Here is a 17,859-nt window from a genome sequence, read left to right on the forward strand (position 1 = left end):
TAGGGGAAGATTCAGAGGGGTCCCTGTCAGGGGTGGGATCCTGACAGAGGCCTAGCGAACAGAGAGAACGTGACGGGACCGTGCCTGCACGATATAGCGGCGGTACCCCAAGAAAGGATAAGAAGCGAGATTTATTGTGCTGAGTGAGAAACGAGATCAACGCAACAAGGAGAATACCAGTAGGAGTCGTGCTGTAAGACGAGGCAACATCCTATTGAGGCGCATAACCAGTGGCCGGAACGCCGAGGAAGTATAGAGCTCCAAGCCAAACTTCAAACCGGCAGGACAGTCAGTTACAGGCGGGCTGTCTCACCCAGACCCAGGAAGACACAGGGGGGTAACAACAGGAGTGGGGCGACGCAAGAGTCCCGGAAGAGCTCCGAGCCTCCCGTCATACGGGTGCGTCCTAACCGTAAGATCAGGGGGACGTAGAGGGAGAACATCAGAATCGAGTTGTGAGGGAACACGAGAAACAGACAACAGTTGTGGGGTACTATCCCATAAGCATAGCAGGGGAGGACCACAACACAAGCGCAGGAAGGTAGGCACAGATTTCTACCTGCAAAGGGAACTCTGGAGGTGCCATCGGACCGGCCGGACTTGTGCAGCCCTGTTAACCGTATTCCGGATTGAGGACTCAGAAGCCTTCAGTAAAGAGGTAAAGAGACTGCAACCTGGTGTCCTCGTTATTTACTGCACCGCACCTCCACCACCATCCACATCTATTATTGTACGCCCCTCAGCAGGGTCACGGACCGGGTCTAGCCACCGTGACAACCCCAGAGCAGAGACTCAGAGGCCCGGTACCGGGTACCCCTCGGCCCTGCGGCAGTGGGAGCGCTTTATATACACCGCACAGTACCTCTCCTCCTGTCCTGTATATATACACCACACAGTACCTCTCCCCTGTATATATACACCGCACAGTACCTCTCCGATGTATATATACACTGCACAGTACCACTCCCCTCTATATATACTCTGCACAGTACCTCTCCCCTGTATATATACACCGCACAGTACCACTCCTCCTGTCCTGTATATATACACTGCAGAATTTACAATAGCTATCACTCATGTAAGAAGTGAAATCTGGCATTGTACTCTACCTATATTTCTCTGCTGTATCTGGGCATCATGAATCGTGGTATGTGTTAAAGGGGGGGGGGTGCCCACTGAGACTCTTTCGCCCGGGGCCCTCAAAAACCTGGAGCCAGCCCTGCTCTCAATGCATCCCAGTGTGAACACCCCTCATGCGAGACCGAACGTGTTTGGGCTTGGCTGCACCCCGAAAAATATAGTGCAAAAAATATAAAAAATAGTGAGGTATTGGTTGATATTTTGGCCAAAATACGCAAGCTCGTAACCCGCGCCAAGGGTCCCCACGTTTACGAGTCCTACACTAAACTAAATAGCAAAGCCACTAGAGACTCAAGGTCTACAAAAATTCAATTTTGAACAGCAGAAAAAAAAAAAAAATGACAGCAACACTTAACTGCCCAGATCTTGGTACAAATGCACTGCAGGGTGCAGCCAGCCCATAAAGCAAGATGTTAGCAACACAGGAGCAAAATACCAGATCAACAGCAACTCACCACATACCCACTCCTGGAGGGGGTGACTGCCCAGTATACAAGTGCACAATAAAGGCCTGTGTTGCTAACATTTTGCTTTATGGGCTGGCTGCACCCTGCAGTGCATTTGTTCCAAGATCTGGGCAGGTAAGTGTTGCTGCCTTTTTTTTTTTTCTGCTGTTCAAAATGGAATTTTTGTAGACCTTGAGTCTCTAGTGGCTTTGCTATTTAGTTTAGTGTAGGACTCGTAAGCGTGGGGACCCTTGGCGCGGGTTATGAGCTTGCGAATTTTGGCCAAAAGATCAACCAATACCTCACTATTTTTGTATATTTTTTTGCACTATATTTTTCGGGGTGCAGCCAAGCCCAAACACGTTCGGTCTCGCATGAGGGGTGTTCACACTGGGATGCATTGAGAGTGTGCTGGCCAGCCCGCCTAATCGAAAAGTAGGGGCGTGACTAATAGACTGTGAACCAGACACTATGCAGTACCATTGTGCGAACAACGCCCTATGTGGGCCTTTATTGTGCACTTGTATACTGGACAGTCACCCCCTCCAGGAGTGGGTATGTGGTGAGTGGCTGTTGATCTGGTATTTTGCATCTGTGTTGCTAACATCTTGCTTTATGGGCTGGCTGCACCCTGCAGTGCATTTGTTCCAAGATCTGGGCAGGTAAGTGTTGCTGCCTTTTTTTTTTTTTCTGCTGTTGAAAATTGAATTATTGTAGACCTTGAGTCTCTAGTGGCTTTGCTATTTAGTTTAGAGTAGAGTAAGGCCAGGCCAAAAGAGTCTACCTTGTCATGATGGCAGATTAAAAAATCTTTTGGCTAAGGCTACTTTCACACTAGCGTCGGGAACAACCCGTCGCTGTGCGTCGGGCCGAGGTTCCCGACGCTAGCGTGGTCTCCGCCGCACAACGGGGGCAGCGGATGCATTTTTCCCACGCATCCGCTGCCCCATTGTGAGGTGCGGGGAAGTGCGGGGAGGTGGGGGCGGAGTTCCGGCCGCGCATGCGCGGTCGGAAAAAGCGGACCGTCGGGAGCAAAAAACGTTACATGTAACGTTTTTTTTTCCCGACGGTCCGCTAACACACACCCAAGCGTCGCAAAACGGACGCGACGTTTTGCAATGCGTCGCTAATGCGTCGCTAATGTTAGTCTATGACGAAAAAACGTATCCAGCAAGAACTTTTGCTGGATGCGTATTTTCGGCAAAACGACGCATTTGCGACGTATTGCAGTTAACGCTAGTGTGAAACTAGCCTTAAACAAAAGCTGCTGCATATGTTTGTTATCTGGTGATGGGAACTGTTAATGTGTGATTGGTGAGAAGTGGAGTTTTTCCAAGAGAGCGCGGTGGGACTGTGAAAAGTTCGAGGGGTGGAAGCGGGGCTGTGGTGGAGCCTGGGCAGAGTCTCAAGGAGGCCCCAAAAATGTCACCAGTATGGGCCTCGAAATTCCAAGTGGCAGCCCTGCTCACAGGCATCCTGCTGTGAATACAAGGCACTCCAGTGGGTTTAATAGGTCTCGGTCCGCATCCTGGGGGACATATATCGACCCTCGCATATGATCCCTTTCACTGCCTCACATAATGCATGCTAAGATATATTCAGTATTGACTTAAAGGATATGGACAGTGTAGCGCCCCCACTGCCGTAGGGCCGAGGGGTACCCGGTACCGGGCCTCTGAGTCTCTGTCCTGGGGTTGTCACGGTGGCTAGACCCGGTCCGTGACCCTGCTGAGGGGCGCCCAATGAAAGGTGTGGGTGGTGATGATGTTATGGTGCGGTGCAGATCGCAGTAAATAACGAGGACACCAGGTTGCAGTCTCTTTACCTCTTTACTGAAGGCTTCAGGATCCTCAGTCCGGAATACGGTTAACCGGGCTGCGCAAGTCCGGACAGTCCGATGGCACCTCCAGAGTTCCCTTTGCAGGTGGAAATCTGTGCCTACTTTCTAGTGCTTGTGTGTTGTGGTCCTCCTCTGCTGTGCTTACGGGATAGTCCCCACAACTGTTGTGTCTGTTTCTGAAGTTCCCTCACAACTCGATTATGATGTTCTTCTTCGTCCCCCCAGATGGTATGGCTAGGACGCACCCGTATGACGGGTAGGCTCGGAGCTCTTCCTGGACCCTAGTGTCGCCCCTCTCCTGTTGTTGCCCCCTATGTCTTCTTAGGTGATTTGGGTGAGACAGCCCGCCTATAACTGACTGTCCTGCCGTAGGTTTGAAGTTAGGCCTGGAGCTCTATACTTCCTCGGCGTTCCGGCCACCGGCTGCGCGCCTCAGTAGGATGTTGCCTCGTCTTACAGCACGACTCCTACTGGTGTTTCTCCTTGTTGCGTTGATCTCGTTTCTCACTCAGCACAATAAACCTCGCTTCTTGTCCTTTCTTAGGGTACCGCCGCGATCAGGTGCAGGCGCGGTCCCGTAACGTTCTCTCTGTTCGCTAGGCCTCTGTCAGGATCCCACCCCTGACAGGGACCCCCCTGAATCTTCCCCTGCAACACCCTCTGCCACAGGATGTTGCCTGGTTCCAACCCAGTCAGCTTTCTGTCTAACTTCCTATCCAACCCCCAGTTTTACCAGACTGTGAGGAGTGGCCTAATACATAGCGCCCTTAGCTCCCCCTGGAGGCCAGACTGTGAAGTGTATTGGTGTCTGTGATACCTGGTCAGGTGAACTCCTTCAGTGCTATCAGACATACCATAGCCCCCCTTAGCGGCGGAGCATCAGTACTGCAACGACCAGGACTCTGGGGCGCTGCAGACAGCATTGCTGGTTCCTTTTTTTTTACTTTAATGCATGTATTTTTTGCAATATGGTTTAATTAAAACTTTTGAACAGGTTGCTTCTAGTTCCTCTTTGTATCATAGAGCACAGAATTAATATAAAGTTAAACTAGTCATTGAGCTTTTTCTCAAGATCTCTAATCCCCAGGTATGTTTCACCCTGCCAACATAGTCCAGGTATGGACTGTGACATCATACCAAGGGTGGCGTGTCCGGATGAGTAACTGAGGGGTCGCTGGCAACGCTAGCTCCGTGCTTACAAGGACCACCAGCGTCTCACAGCAGCGTACAACAGGAGGGAAACCCACATAAAAGCCTACCGCAGCCTCAGGCGGGCAGCGATGGGGTGCAGCACCGGGCAGAATCGTGGTCTTTGTACTGGCACCAGGGAAAAATCAAGATGGCCGTCGCAGCACTCACCATGCAGCCGCCGGCACTGTGGAGCGCTCTGTGGGTCTGATCTCCTGACACTAGGTCAGACCTCACCGGAAAGAAGCATTAGCGGTCTGGCGTAGGGAGAGGAGGAGCTGGGCAGAACACCATACAGGAGCCCGGAGAAATAATCAGGCACCAAAACCGCAAGTACTGTATGTGCCCCTGACACCGGCCCCTGAAGAAGCCACCCCAGTGGCGACACGCACTGGGCTCTCATTTGGCCCATCTGACTATGCACCATTAAACTGGTCTTGAGCTATAGGCTCCTAAATGTGGACTTTGTCAATGACATTATTACCGCGGCATTGCGGGTAAGCCTTTCCCAGCCTTGTGTGCCTTATACCAACCGGTTTTTGGGTTTTATAATATTTAACCCTGTTTGATATCGTATTGGCGGTCTATTTTCAATTTAGATCAGGCAGAACAATTTGATTTTTGCTGAGCTCAGGTACCAATATCTGATTTGATTTTGGAGATAGGCTACTGCTGTTATTCAAGGAGCAGGGGACTCTGTGGTTGCATATGGCACACTTTCTTTTCACTAATCTTTACAGTCCATTTCTTGCTTTGATTATTATCAATATGTTTATTTGAGCTATATCTTCTGTATTTGATATTATTGGGTGCATTTTTGTTGTTTGAGCCAACGGTTGGAATGGGTGTATTTCCATCATGTTTTTAAATGTTTTTATGGTTTGGTGTGTTTTGCATACTTCAATAAAATTATTGTTATTTATGCAGTAGTCCCTGAGCCTTTGGCATGTTTCTCTCTTTTTCTCTTTAACTATATGCAACTGACACAGGGCACAGAACACAGGGCACAGCTAAATGACACAGAGCACAGCTCCACTCCCATCACAGAGGCCACACTAAAGTCCTTGCTGGGCGAGCTAAAACAGGCTATACATAGTGATATCACCTCAGCCTTCACTGCACTACAGAAAGACATTAGGCACATAGGGACATAGGGGACAGAACAGCCCACACTGAGGAGAGGCTGGAGGAGTTCACCACAGCCCACAACCACGTAGTGGATGCACACACTGAGGCGGAGCAACGAGACCTCATAATAGACAGAACGCACAGAATCCCCAAACCCAAAAGTGCCCCCTGTCACGCCCTACAGATGGGTCTATCGGGTGGACCCTCTGGACCGCAAATACAGCGGTTGCTGATACCAGGAAGGGAGAGCCAGACCAAGAAAGCAGGTTCAAACGCTTTATTGTAAAGTAATACAAATACTAGGGGAGACACCCCAAAGGAGGGCCACAGGACCACAACACCAGGGTGCCTCTAAGGAGTCCAAGGCTTGGAGTGACCCCTATACAGGGATTTCCCCTTGACCACCAATAGAGGGTCCGATGAAGCAGACACCTGTGTTAAACCGACCTAGGAGGCTGGGAAGAAATGAACTGAAAAAACAGGGCAGAACGTGGAACTAGGAAGCAGGCTGAAGACTGCAGGGAACCGTACAGGATCCAGGACTCAGGATGCCGAGAAGGCCAGACACGATCCTAGGGAAAAAGGAACACAGAGTAAGGCAGGCAAACTGGATTGGTAAGCATAGCAGGACCAGACCTGGAGCAGCAACTTCAGGATAATAGACGTTGCCCAGGCGGAGTCCAGGAGTGACTGAGATCCTTTTATCCCTCCAGCCTGCAGGTGATAGGCCGGGAGGAGGGGCAGTGAGTAGGAACGGGCTGGCCCTTTAAGAAGCCAGAGAGCTGGCCTGCCCGCCCCCTATGCACTCCCTAGGAGAGGGAGAGGAACGAGGAAGTGCAGCAGACATGGGAGCAAGGACCCGGGCAGCATGTCTGCAGGGATGGACCCCGGAGCGCCGGCGGACGACCGGAGCGTGACCCTGCTGGCTCAGGACAGGACCGGAGGAGGTAAGAACAGGCGGGGAAGAGATAGTAGGTGCCCCGGGCCGCGAGGTGGTGACACCCCCACCTCTGCACACAGGGATATAATTGCCCAACTTCACTTTTTCCATTTCAAAGAAACCTTCAGTAAAGTAGCAGCGGGCGGGCCAGAGCTCCCGGAGAGGTATAGGGGCATCCTGTTGTTCATCGACCTCTCCACTGTCACCCGGCACAGAAGGCGGGAGTTCTCCACAGCCATCTAGATCAAACAAGATCATTCAAGATCACTTAGAACCAAACTGTAATTTTGAAACTGTTACAGTTTTTCACAAATTTAAGATTTTTTTTTGTTATTCACCCATTTTACCTAATTGTCTAGTAGCGACATATAGATTTTATCTGTAATTTGTACATGGTTCTTCACATTTCCGGCATCAATGTGAAAGGGTTGAATAGTCCGTTGAAAAGATCACTTCTATGGAAAGAGGCCCAAACTCTAAAAGCTGACGTATTATGTGTTCAGGAAACCCACCTAAATAGCACCGACTCCTCCAGATTACAGAATAGACACTTCCCAAATGTATTTCACTCCCACGCAGTTGACAAAAAAAGAGGAGCAGTAATTGCAATAAATAATACAATCACATTCCAGCTAATCACCAGCATAGTGGAAGATGAGGGCATATACGCCATCCTAGTCTGCAGCATAAATAATAAGACCTACACAATTGTCTCTATTTACGACCCTAAATCTGAGCAGGACTCCCTGGCGGTAGTAGCAAAGGATAAAAAAGGCACCCTTTAGGCTACTGGGACTTTAATATCACCCCTTGCCCCAACATTGACAAATTGGTACACCCTCAAAAGAAAAAAAAAAAACCCGATCACTTTCTAAGACTCTCCTAGCGGAAGAACTCTATGATATCTGGCAGGTTCTGCACGCCTCCGAGCGAGATTACACCTTCTACTCCCACTCACATAGAAACTACAACAGATTCGATCTAATAGTCACAGACAAATGGTTATTACAGGATATCCAAACAGCCACAATAGGGAACATCACCTGGTTGGATCACGCCCCCATCTCCTGCTAAATTAAAGAGGGACTACCCTCTTAGACATCAGCCTAAGAGAGGTGTTTACACTGGTTAGGGACTCATCAGTTTTTGAGGCCACCTTGACGTTGGTTGATGGGCAGACATTATTTGGCCAAATTTTGTGCAAAGCGTTTCAAATATTTTTTTTCTATTATTCACTAGCCATTTTTCTATTCACATTTCATATTGACATGCTTTAACATGATTGAGTGCAACCTTTTTCGTATATTGTACATGTAAGTAGCTGTTTTTGGTATGCACCTACATAGACTAGTTTTGAAGTGCAAGTTAGTTTTCTGTTGTTTAAAAGATTAAAAGCGACATTCTGCGCATGAAGCAGCACAACATGTCCTAGCTAGGAAGAATAGTGTCTGTATAAATGTTCAGAATCCCCCAAAATATTGTACATGTTCCGCAACCTCCCTATCACAGTCCCCATGAAAATACTCAAAGAATTACAAACAATCATATTAAAGTATATATGGCAGGAAAAACAGAAGAGAGTCAAGGGAGACATATTATATATCCCAATAAAAGAAGGAGGACTGGGCTGCCCCTCAGTGGTGAGATATTATAGAGCAGACATATTGGAACAACTAAGGTTAATGTGAGTTGATAAGGGTGAGTTGATAAGGATGACAGACATTGGATAGAAATCGAGAAACATCAAATAAAGTCCCACAATGTTGCGTCGTTTTTTTTATTCACAGATTATTGCCGGGCCTAACCCCAGCAATGATAGGAAATTGTGTCTGCCACAAATGGTGGAAGCGGCGCTGGGAGTGTGGAGCATGTTAATCAATAAACTGCACACTATTAAATTGGTGCTCTCTAAAGCTCCCTTAGAGACTTTGGAGTGGTGTATTCCGGACCTAGAGATCCAAAACTAGGAGTCCTATTGATTGGGGACATGTACGAGGAAGGAATATTGATATCCTTCAATATGATCAGAGCGAAATACCACCTTCCACATAAAGATCATTATAAATATTTACAAATAAGGCTACTTTCACACTAGCGTTGTGCACTGCACGTCGCTATGCGACGTAGCAGCGCACTGACGCTAGCTGTGGAAGCGCCGCACAACGGGGGCAGCGGATGCTGTTTTTCCACGCATCCGCTGCCCCATTGTGAGGTGAGGTGCGGGGAGGCGGGGCGGAGTTCTGGTCGTGCATGCGCGGTCGGAATTGCTGCACACAACGCACAAAAAAAGTTACATGTAACGTTTTTTTGTGCCGACGGTCCGACGCAACCGTCGCACGACTGTTGCGACGTGTGGCATTGCGTCGCACTGCGTCGCTAATGCTAGTCTATGGACAAAAAACGCATCCTGCAAGCACTTTTGCAGGATGCGATTTTTCTGCAAAACGACGCATAGCGACGTGCAGTGCACGACGCTAGTGTGAAAGTAGCCTAAGACATTGTCTACAGGGAAAAAAAGATACAATATTCTCACCATCTTCCAAACTATATACAATGTTCCTCACCCCAGCACGGCACATGAGAGTTCTGTCCGTAAGCTACAACTATGTGCTGGAGAAAACTTCCCCTCTCTGGACACGTATCTCCACAAATGGGAAAGGGATCTACATTGTGGGATCACCCCAGGGCAATGGCGGACATCCTTCTCAATGATAGGGACACACTCTAAGTGAACCAATCACTTGGAGAACGCCAGAAAGTTGCACTACAGGTGGTACTTCACACCATACAGATTGTCCAAGATCTACCACAACTCCCCAGATGTGTGCTGGAGGTGTAGGAATGCTAACACAGATATGGTGAATGTCTGGTGGGATTGCCATAAAGTAAGGCAGCTCTGGAACACAATCTCTCACCTAGTGTCTCAAATTAGCGGCATCCCAATCAAAATTAGGAAAGAGCAGGCAATTCTGGCCTTTGACCTGGATTTAATTCCGGACAGTGATTGTGCACATTCTCATAGCTACTGAAATTAAGATTGCAGGATATTGGAAAAACCGCAAATGTCCGTCATTAGCTGAAATCGTAGCATTGGTAAATGACAATTGTCTATTAGAAAAGATCATTGCTTCATCCACCAATAATACAATATCATATCTCAGGAAATGAGATAGTTGGCTATCATTCAGACTAAATGAGTCGACCGCCAGGGCAATGGTGATACTCGGTACGGAGTCCAGTCGCTCTTAAAGGGGATGTCACGGTAGCTGTGACCCGGTCCGTGGCCCTGGGCGCTCACTTAAAAGGGGGAAAAGTCATTAAAGGGAATTTGGAAATAAAGTCTATTCGTGACACCACCTGTGGTTCTCGGTCAGAGGGACCAATGCTGCTTAAAGGGGTCCTCTGGGGTGATGTTGTTGCAGCAAGATGGTGACGCTTCCCACAGGTGAAGCAGGGTCCCCAGGGCTCCCAAGGTGTATGGCAAGGATGGAGGGTTGCCGGTAATAACGGAAGACACAGAGTTGTAAAGTCTTTACCTAGTTTACTGATGACACAAAAGAGCACAGTGAGGTCAAAAATACTGTTGTAAAAAAATCACAGTAATCCTGCCTGGTTCTCTAGTTTACTGATGGTAGAAGCAGTCCACAGTCAGGACACCAGGCACGGGTGGTGATGTGGTCCGGCCTGGAGGCAAATGTGACCCCAGGTGTGGTCCGTAAGCCTTCCTGCTCGTGCTAGTATGAGAGGTCCCTGCTGCTTATAGCTTGCTGGCAAAGTCCTCTCACTCCTGTCCTAGAACAGGTAACCGTATGATGGGCAGCTTGAGCCGTTTTACAGGATCTCTATCACGACCCGGGCTCTTCAGACCCTGCAGCTCAGTCCTGGCTGCACGGCTCCATAGTCTGCTCTCTGCTCCAGATTTCCTTTCTCCTCAGTGTCTCTCTCCAACTGAACTAACTCCTCCTCCAGACCAGAATACTTCAAGCTGAGGAAAGCTCCCCCGATTCTGGGTCCTGAGCTCCCCTGTTATGACCCCAATGGCAGAGGGTCTCAGGAATAAATACCAAGTCTGCAAACACAAAAAAACAGCTCATAGGGCAGTGGTAACTGGGCTGACCATATATCTAATCCTAGCACCACAAATAGAAGTAGCCGGGGAACGTGCCTACGTTGGTTCTAGACGTCTCGTGCCAGCCAGAGAACTAACTAACCCTAGAAGGGAAAAGAAAGACCTTTCTTGCCTCCAGAGAAAAGACCCCAAAAGTTGGATACAAGCCCCCAACAAATAATAACGGTGAGGTAAGAGGAAAAGACAAACATAAGAATGAGCTAGGTATTTAGCAAAGAGAGGCCCACTAGCTAATAGCAGAATATAGTAAGATGACTTATATGGTCAGCAAAAACCCTATTAAAATATCCACGCTGGATATTCAAGAACCCCCGAACCGTCTAACGGCCGGGGGGAGAACACCAGCCCCCTAGAGCTTCCAGCAAGGTCAGAAATCACATTTAGTACAAGCTGGACAAAAATAGTAGCAAAGCAAGTAACTAAAAAAACAAAGAAGCAAGACTTAGCTTAATTTTGCAAGAGCCAGGACCAGCAGACAGGAGCAACAGAAGGATCTGATTACAACGATGCCAGGCACTGGACTAAGGATCCAGGAAGTTAATATAGCGACACCCCTGGACTAACGACCCAGGTGAGTGCCAAACAGAAAAAAGACAATCCCAGAGTCATATCACTAGTGACCACAAGAGGGAGCCAAAAAGTCTAATTCACAACAGTACCCCCCCCTTAAGGAGGGGTCACCGAACCCTCACCAAGACCACCAGGGCGATCAGGATGAGCAGCGTGAAAGGCACGAACTAAATCGGCCGCATGCACATCAGAGGCAACCACCCAGGAATTATCCTCCTGACCATAGCCCTTCCACTTGACCAGATACTGAAGCCTCCGCCTGGAGAGACGAGAATCCAAGATCTTCTCCACCACGTACTCCAACTCGCCCTCAACCAACACCGGAGCAGGAGGCTCAACAGAAGGAACCACAGGTACAACGTACCGCCGCAACAAAGACCTATGGAACACGTTGTGAATGGCAAACGACACAGGAAGATCCAAGCGAAAGGACACAGGATTAAGGATTTCCAATATCTTGTAAGGACCGATTAAGTGAGGCTTAAATTTAGGAGAGGAGACCTTCATAGGAACAAATCGAGAAGACAGCCATACCAAATCCCCAACACAAAGTCGGGGACCCACACCGCGGCGGCGGTTGGCAAAACGCTGAGCCTTCTCTTGTGACAACTTTAAGTTGTCCACCACATGATTCCAGATCTGCTGCAACCTATCCACTACAGAATCTACCCCAGGACAGTCAGAAGGCTCCACATGTCCCGAGGAAAAACGAGGATGGAAACCAGAGTTGCAGAAAAATGGCGAAACCAATGTAGCGGAACTAGCCCGATTATTAAGGGCAAACTCAGCCAACGGCAAGAAGGTCACCCAATCATCCTGATCCGCAGAAACAAAACACCTCAAATAAGCCTCCAGAGTCTGATTAGTTCGCTCCGTTTGTCCATTAGTCTGAGGATGAAAGGCAGACGAAAACGACAACTCAATGCCCATCCTAGCACAAAAGGATCGCCAGAACCTGGAAACAAACTGGGATCCTCTGTCAGACACAATATTCTCAGGAATGCCGTGTAAACGAACCACATTCTGAAAGAACACAGGAACCAGATCGGAAGAGGAAGGCAGCTTAGGCAAAGGTACCAAATGGACCATCTTAGAAAAGCGATCACATACCACCCAGATGACAGACATGCCCTGAGACACCGGGAGATCTGAAATGAAATCCATGGAAATGTGTGTCCAAGGCCTCTTCGGGACAGGCAAGGGCAAGAGCAACCCGCTGGCACGCGAACAGCAAGGCTTAGCTCGAGCACAAGTCCCACAGGACTGCACAAACGACCGCACATCCCGTGACAAGGAACGCCACCAAAAGGACCTAGCCACCAGATCTCTGGTGCCAAAAATTCCCGGATGCCCTGCCAACACCGAGGAATGAACCTCGGAAATGACTCTGCTGGTCCACTTATCAGGAACAAACAGTCTGTCAGGTGGACAAGAGTCAGGTCTACCAGCCTGAAATCTCTGCAACACACGTCGCAAATCCGGAGAAATGGCTGACAAGATAACTCCCTCTTTAAGAATACCAACTGGTTCTGCGACTCCCGGAGAGTCAGGCACAAAGCTCCTTGAAAGAGCATCAGCCTTCACATTCTTTGAACCTGGTAAATACGAGGCCACAAAGTCAAAACAGGAGAAAAACAATGACCAGCGGGCCTGTCTAGGATTCAGGCGTTTAGCAGACTCGAGATACATCAGATTTTTGTGATCAGTCAAGACCACCACACGATGCTTAGCACCCTTGAGCCAATGACGCCACTCCTCAAATGCCCACTTCATGGCCAACAACTCCCGATTGCCAACATCATAATTCCGCTCAGCAGGCGAAAACTTCCTAGAGAAAAAGGCACAAGGTCTCATCACAGAGCAACCAGGGCCTCTCTGCGACAAAACGGCCCCTGCCCCAATCTCAGAAGCATCCACTTCAACCTGAAAGGGAAGTGAGACATCAGGCTGGCACAAAACAGGCGCCAAAGTAAACCGGCGCTTCAACTCCTGGAAAGCCTCCACGGCTGCAGGAGCCCAGTTAGCAACATCAGAACCTTTCTTGGTCATATCCGTCAAAGGTTTAGCAATGCTAGAAAAATTAGCAATAAAACGACGGTAGAAGTTAGCAAAACCCAAGAACTTCTGAAGACTCTTAACTGACGTGGGTTGAGTCCAATCATGAATAGCACGGACCTTGACTGGGTCCATCTCCACCGCAGAAGGGGAAAAAATAAACCCCAAAAAGGGAACCTTCTGTACTCCAAAGAGACACTTTGAGCCCTTAACAAATAAAGCATTCTCACGCAAAACCTGAAACACCATCCTGACCTGCTCTACATGCGAGTCCCAGTCATCAGAAAAAAACAGAATATCATCCAGATAAACGATCATAAATTTATCCAGATACTTCCGGAAAATATCATGCATAAAGGACTGAAACACTGAAGGAGCATTAGAGAGCCCAAAAGGCATCACCAAGTACTCAAAATGACCTTCGGGCGTATTAAACGCGGTTTTCCATTCATCTCCTCGCTTAATGCGCACAAGGTTGTACGCACCACGAAGATCTATCTTGGTGAACCACTTGGCACCTTTAATTCGGGCAAACAAGTCTGACAACAGAGGCAAAGGATACTGAAATTTAACAGTGATTTTATTCAAAAGCCGATAGTCAATACAAGGTCTCAAAGATCCGTCCTTCTTGGCCACAAAAAAGAATCCCGCACCAAGAGGGGAAGAGGAAGGACGGATATGCCCCTTCTCCAGAGATTCCTTGATATACGAACGCATTGCGGTATGCTCAGGTACAGACAGATTAAATAGTCTTCCCTTAGGAAATTTGCTACCTGGAATCAAATCTATGGCACAGTCACAGTCCCTATGAGGAGGCAGAACACTGGACCTGGACTCGCTGAACACATCCTGATAATCAGACAAATACTCAGGAACTTCCGAAGGAGTAGAGGAAGCAATAGACACCGGCGGGGAATCACCATGAATACCCTGACAGCCCCAACTTGACACAGACATTGCCTTCCAATCCAAGACTGGATTATGAGTCTGTAACCATGGCAACCCCAAAACGACCAAATCATGCATTTTATGCAGAACAAGAAAACAAATCACCTCCCGATGTTCAGGAGTCATGCACATGGTTACCTGTGTCCAAAACTGCGGTTTATTTTCCGCCAATGGCGTAGCATCAATACCCCTCAGAGGGATAGGATTAACCAACGTCTCAAGAACAAAACCACAGCGCTTGGCAAATGACAGATCCATAAGACTCAGGGCAGCACCTGAATCCACAAACGCCATAACAGGGTAGGAGGACAATGAGCAAATTAAAGTCACAGACAAAATAAATTTAGGTTGCAAATTACCAATGGCGACAGGACTAACAACCCTTGTTAGGCGTTTAGAGCATGCTGATATAACATGTGTAGAATCACCACAGTAAAAACACAACCCATTCTGACGTCTATGATTTTTCCGCTCATTTCTGGTCTGAATTCTATCACATTGCATCAAATCAGGTGTTTGTTTAGACAACACCACCAGAGGATTAGCGGTTTTGCGCTCCCGCAAACGCCGGTCAATTTGAATAGCCAGCGCCATGGAATCATTCAGACTTGTAGGAATGGAGAAATCCACCATCACATTCTTAATGGCTTCAGAAAGGCCATTTCTGAAGTTTGCGGCCAGAGCACACTCATTCCACTGAGTAAGCACGGACCATTTCCGAAATTTTTGGCAATACACTTCAGCTTCATCCTGGCCCTGAGAAATAGCCAGCAAGGCTTTTTCTGCCTGAACCTCAAGATTGGGTTCCTCGTAAAGCAATCCGAGCGCCAGAAAAACGCATCAATATTTGCCAATGCCGGATCTCCTGGCGCTAGCGAGAAGGCCCAATCCTGAGGGTCGCCCCGTAAAAAAGAGATAACAATTTTAACTTGCTGAACTGAGTCTCCAGATGAACGGGGTCTCAGGGATAGAAACAATTTACAATTATCCCTGAAATTCCTAAACTTAAATCGGTCTCCAGAAAACAGTTCAGGAATAGGTATTTTAGGTTCAGACATAGGACTACTGGTAACAAAATCTTGTATGCTTTGCACACGAGCAGCAAGCTGGTCCACACTTGTAATCAAGGTCTGGACATTCATGTCTGCAGCAAGCTCAAGCCACTCAGAGGTAAAGGGGAGGAAGAGAGGAAAAAAAAAAAAATTCAGAATTTCCTTTCTTATATCCCACTTCTGCAATGCATTAAACATTCAATGTAGGCCTGGCATACTGTTATGACCCCAATGGCAGAGGGTCTCAGGAATAAATACCAAGTCTGCAAACACAAAAAACCAGCTCATAGGGCAGTGGTAACTGGGCTGACCATACACTCACCGGCCACTTTATTAGGTACACCATGCTAGTAACGGGTTGGACCCCCTTTTGCCTTCAGAACTGCCTCAATTCTTCGTGGCATAGATTCAACAAGGTGCTGGAAGCATTCCTCAGAGATTTTGGTCCATATTGACATGATGGCATCACACAGTTGCCACAGATTTGTCGGCTGCACATCCCAAAGATGCTCCATACAAGGCAGGATGGATCCATGCTTTCATGTTGTTTACGCCAAATTCTGACCCTACCATCCGAATGTCGCAGCAGAAATCGAGACTCATCAGACCAAGCAACGTTTTTCCAATCTTCTACTGTCCAATTTCGATGAGCTTGTACAAATTGTAGCCTCAGTTTCCTGTTCTTAGCTGAAAGGAGTGGTACCCGGTGTGGTCTTCTGCTGCTGTAGCCCATCTGCCTCAAAGTTCGACGCACTGTGCGTTCAGAGATGCTCTTAGGCCTACCTTGGTTGTAACGGGTGGCGATTTGAGTCACTGTTGCTTTTCTATCAGCTCGAACCAGTCTGCCCATTCTCCTCTGACCTCTGGCATCAACAAGGCATTTCCGCCCACAGAACTGCCGCTCACTGGATTTTTTTTCTTTTTCGGACCATTCTCTGTAAACCCTAGAGATGGTTGTGCGTGAAAATCCCAGTAGATCAGCAGTTTCTGAAATACTCAGACCAGCCCTTCTGGCACCAACAACCATGCCACGTTCAAAGGCACTCAAATCACCTTTCTTCCCCATACTGATGCTCGGTTTGAACTGCAGGAGATTGTCTTGACCATGTCTACATGCCTAAATGCACTGAGTTGCCGCCATGTGATTGGCTGATTAGAAATTAAGTGTTAACAAGAAGTTGGACAGGTGTACCTAATAAAGTGGCCAGTGAGTGTATATCTAATCCTAGCACCACAAATAGAAGTAGCCGGGGAACGTGCCTACATTGGTTCTAGACGTCTCGCGCCAGCCGGAGAACTAACTAACCCTAGAAGGGAAAAGAAAGACCTTTCTTGCCTCCAGAGAAAAGACCCCAAAAGTTGGATACAAGCCCCCAACAAATAATAACGGTGAGGTAAGAGGAAAAGACAAACATAAGAATGAGCTAGGTATTTAGCAAAGAGAGGCCCACTAGCTAATAGCAGAATATAGTAAGATGACTTATATGGTCAGCAAAAACCCTATTAAAATATCCACGCTGGATATTCAAGAACCCCCGAACCGTCTAACGGCCGGGGGGAGAACACCAGCCCCCTAGAGCTTCCAGCAAGGTCAGAAATCACATTTAGTACAAGCTGGACAAAAATAGTAGCAAAGCAAGTAACTCAAAAAACAAAGAAGCAAGACTTAGCTTAATTTTGCAAGAGCCAGGACCAGCAGACAGGAGCAACAGAAGGATCGGATTACAACGATGCCAGGCACTGGACTAAGGATCCAGGAAGTTAATATAGCGACACCCCTGGACTAACGACCCAGGTGAGTGCCAAACAGAAAAAAGACAATCCCAGAGTCATACCACTAGTGATCACAAGAGGGAGCCAAAAAGTCTAATTCACAACACTCCCCCTTCTGGCCTGGATTCAGAATGTGTTGTGCGTAGGTGCTTACCTGGTAAAGAGAATCCTCCTTGCCTCCAAGCATGATATCGCCCTCCCCGAAAGGAAGGCAACATCACTGTAACAACCTGGGGTGTTACACTCCCCCCCCCCCCCCCCGTTAACTCCAGTACTCCCAGACTGAGAAAAGAAAAACATAAGCATACAGGTTAAAGACAATTTTTGGACATGCATGTCAACAGGTAAACAAGTGAAAAAGCATCCCTTTATGGGAGGTACGGTTCTTGAAAGTTGCACAAGTGCACACAGGTAAAAGTGCAAACATTTGGATAGCAAGGCACATTGACCAATCCTGATCTCCACTACGCCATGCAGTTCTGCTCCAAGTCTGAAAAGCAGAACAGGTAAGCAATAAGAATACAGTCTTATGCTACCAGTGCACGGCAATATCAATGAGGGGCACCTGAACAGGTGCCAAACTATTTACAATACAGTTCTCAGGTAACACTGTCCATTTAAACTGCAAAGAAAACATCAACATAACATAT

General features: G+C 47.9%; 1 protein-coding gene across 2 annotated transcripts in view; it reads left to right on the top strand.

Annotated features, from left to right (window-relative positions):
- The first annotated feature begins 1,567 nt into the window (after positions 1-1,567).
- The window catches only part of GALE (UDP-galactose-4-epimerase), a 75,634-nt gene continuing 59,342 nt past the window's right edge, over positions 1,568-17,859 (top strand). Inside the window, exon 1 of one of the 2 annotated variants that reach the window (XM_077296145.1) lies at positions 1,568-1,721. The gene's annotated coding sequence lies outside the window, so the exon portion shown is untranslated. Of the gene's footprint in view, positions 1,722-2,126; positions 2,249-17,859 lie in introns of those variants that run through there. The other variant, XM_077296144.1, reaches the window with a different exon arrangement.

The sequence above is a fragment of the Ranitomeya variabilis genome, chromosome 3, assembly GCF_051348905.1.
Source record: "Ranitomeya variabilis isolate aRanVar5 chromosome 3, aRanVar5.hap1, whole genome shotgun sequence".
In the NCBI taxonomy this organism is placed as follows: Eukaryota; Metazoa; Chordata; class Amphibia; order Anura; family Dendrobatidae; genus Ranitomeya; species Ranitomeya variabilis.